The sequence below is a fragment of the Mandrillus leucophaeus genome, unplaced genomic scaffold (genome assembly GCF_000951045.1).
Source record: "Mandrillus leucophaeus isolate KB7577 unplaced genomic scaffold, Mleu.le_1.0 Scaffold853, whole genome shotgun sequence".
Lineage (NCBI taxonomy): Eukaryota > Metazoa > Chordata > Mammalia > Primates > Cercopithecidae > Mandrillus > Mandrillus leucophaeus.
In genome coordinates, this window is record NW_012109286.1 from 810584 (window position 1) to 813824 (window position 3241).

The window sequence follows — 3241 nt, forward strand, 5'->3', positions numbered from 1 at the left end:
AAAACTTCAATCAAAATCATTCAGGTTTTTTAACAAGTTCTAGAAATACATTTTCTAAATGAAATATGAATTGGATGTAATACAGAAATGGCAACCACATGCCTCATCTCTTCCCATCTGCTGGGTTTTCTGCAGCGTGATGTGGTAGAATGCAGCCTGGAAGAAGTGTCTTGGGTCATGAGTCCCCCACTCACTTGCTGTGTGGTCTTGGGCAGGTTTCATTTCTCTGAGGCTCGACGCCCTCATCTGTAAAATGAGGAGAGTGAATGGATGATTTTTCAGTTTTTTTCTAGGTCTAAAACTCTGTGATTCTTCCAGAAGTTTTTTTTGTTTGCTTGCTTTGTCCTCTGCATTCTATTTCAATAGGAAAAGGGAAAGAGGAAAAGCAGAAAGAAAGAGCAAAAAAAAAGAGACCCAAATATTAAATAAGCCTCAATCCAGTATCAAGCACCCTAGAATTAATAATGAGAAATTACTAATTTCTGATTAATTAATTACATTTATTAATCCTGATCATAATGTAGGAAATACACAGTGTTACTGTCACCATTTCACAGGTGTGGACTCCAAGGTTAAACATTTGACCAAGGTTAAGTAGATGTCTTAGTCTATTTGGAGAGCTATGACAGAATACTTTGAAGTGGATGGCTCAGGAAAAACTTTTGTCGTCATTCTGGAGGCTGGAAGTCCAGGATCAGGGTGCCAGCACAATTAGGTTCTGACGAGGGCCCACGTTCTGACTTGCAGGTGGCCTTCTCGCTGTGTTCTCCACTTCACATCGTGGACAGTTCAAGGGGTCTTTCTGGGGCCCCTTTTATTAGGGCACTTACGTGATTTTGAGGAATCTGCCCTCATGAGCCACTCACCTCCCAAAGGCCCCATCTATTCATACTATCTTATTGGCTATTAGGTCTTAGCATATGAATTTGGGTGGGGGACATAAACATTCCTTCTGTAGCAGTAGTTAAAGTGATCATTTAACACAAATAGGGGTGACTTCAGAATGCGTCTTCTTTCCCACGCTGTCTTTGCCACACTGTCTCCCGAAAGGGGTAGAAAAAAAGAGGAATAAAGTTAGACAGTGGGAGTGGAGAGGGAAGAAGAGACGCTGAAAGATCAGAGGAGACACATGTGACACGGACTACTCACAGTGATTCCAGCAATTGCTACACAGACGCCTCCCACACAATGGTCGTAACCTTGGTTCTCATCCACTGCGTGGGAAAGCTGCAACATGCTCCCCGCTGGTCAGCGGTGGTTCATCCAGGGTGACTCTCAGCAGAGAGGTGTGCGTGCTGGGTCCAGCAGCGTCCACCAGGGACACATGTGGAGTTTCATAACAGTGTCTGGGTACCTCTGATGTCCTGGCTGGAGAAAGTTTAGAGACATAGCAAGGGAGACAGATGGATTAGGGAAGTGGGGGAGGACCAGACAGGTCTTTATTTCCCTACTCCTCTCCGTTATATGTCTCTAAAATTAACACTGCAAGAACTATGCTAAGAAGCAAGCTTTTATATTATAAGGATTAGAGCCACCAAATCAACCTTGTGCACATGGCACTTCCATCACCTCAGGCTGTGACCTCTCATAGGTCTTGGTCCCCCAGGTTTGAGGAGATGAGTCCCCTTGGCTGAGGCATTTCTAACAGGGCTGGAGGATTTCTGCAGGAAGTAGTTATGGGTGAGTCAGGACCTGGCGCTCATCCCTCTGAGTCAATAATGAGCTGATTTCTCAGTGGGTTAGGAACGAGTGGAGGTGGAGTCTTAAATAAGTGGCAAACCGGACCGCGAGCTCTCCCGGCACCTTCTTTCCAGGCAAGGAGGTTAATGCCAACGTGTTTCCTCAGTCCCAATTTGGGTCATTATATTTTTAATTATCTGTTAATTATCCCTATAGATTCAACAGGATACATTATCTTCCATTTCCTACCTTTAACTTGAAAGCACTGATGTGCTACTCAGGCTGGTGACTAATGAACAAAGCCACATCTCCAAACCTTGCCTACCCTCTTCTCCAGTCTCCCCCATAATTCCCTCACCTTTTCTCATGACGTCTCTCTCTTGAGTCCTAAATAATGGCCTTAAAGAAAGGCACATGCAGCCGGGCACAGGGACTCCTATTTGTAATCCCAGCACTTTGGGAGGCTGAGGTGGGTGGATCACTTGAGGCCCGGAGTTCGAGACCAGCCTGGCGAACGTGGCTAAACCCCTCTACAAAAATCAGCCGAGTTTGGTGGCTCATCCCTGTAATTCCAGCTACTTAGGAGGCTGAGACAGGAGAATCGCTTGAACCCGGGAGGCAGAGGTTGCACTGAGCCGATATCGGGCCACTGCACTCCAGCCTAGTTGACAGAGTGAAACCCCATCTGAAAAAAAAAAATTGGAAAAAAGAAAGAAAGAAAGAAAAGCAAATGTGACTGGGCGCGGTGGCTCATGCTTGTAATCCCAGCACTTTGGGAGGCCGAGGCGGGTAGATCACGAGGTCAGGAGATCGAGACCATCCTGGCTAACACGGTGAAACCCCGTCTCTACTAAAAAATACAAAAAACTAGCCGGGCCTGGTGGCGGCGCCTGAAGTCCCAGCTACTCGGGAGGCTGAGGCAGGAGAATGGCGGGAACCCGGGAGGCGGAGCTTGCAGTGAGCCGAGATCGCGCCGCCGCACTCCAGCCTGGGAGACAGCGCGAGACTCCGTCTCAAAAAAAAAAAAATAGAAAAAAGAAAAAAGAAAGACAAATGGCAGGTGTTGATCTCCTTAATGAATTCATTTGCCTTTTGTTGGTTCCTGAAGAGAGGGAGACAGAAGTCACACAAAGAAAACTGGGAAGGGGAAGGCTGCGTGTCCCCTGCTCACCTCCCTGCGTCCGGAGGGAGCGGAATCGGGAATCCCTTAGTGAAAGGCGGCACCCCCGGGACTGGCTCCCAGGGCTGGGGCTGGAGGGGCCTCGGTGAATGGCTGCCCTCTGAATCCCCTCCCTGCTTGAACTCGGGCCCTCCTCTCCTCTTCACGTCTCCCTGGGAAAGCAATACCAGGCGGAAAGGGAGAGCACCTCTGCTGTCCGTGCGCGGGGATTCACCCAAACCCACAGCGTCCTGGCAGGAAGAGGCGAGCGCTGGCGTCCGGCCTGCTGGGAGGGAAGAATGGATAAGAAGAAGAAGGAAAGTCCAAGGAGAAGCCTCACCCTCATAGCTCACTTTGGGACAGCCGGCCTGCCCTGCCACACAGAGGTGCTGGGGAAGTGTG

The 3241-nt window shown here is 48.7% G+C and overlaps 1 long non-coding RNA gene across 1 annotated transcript; it reads right to left on the minus strand.

Annotated features, from left to right (window-relative positions):
- Positions 1 to 457: 457 nt before the first annotated feature.
- On the minus strand, positions 458 to 1672 carry LOC105530914. Its single transcript, XR_001004709.1, has 3 exons — positions 1570 to 1672; positions 1150 to 1368; positions 458 to 1036 (listed from the first exon to the last, which is right to left on the minus strand). It is a non-coding gene; the product is annotated as an uncharacterized LOC105530914 (long non-coding RNA).
- Between the last annotated feature and the right edge of the window lie 1569 nt (positions 1673 to 3241).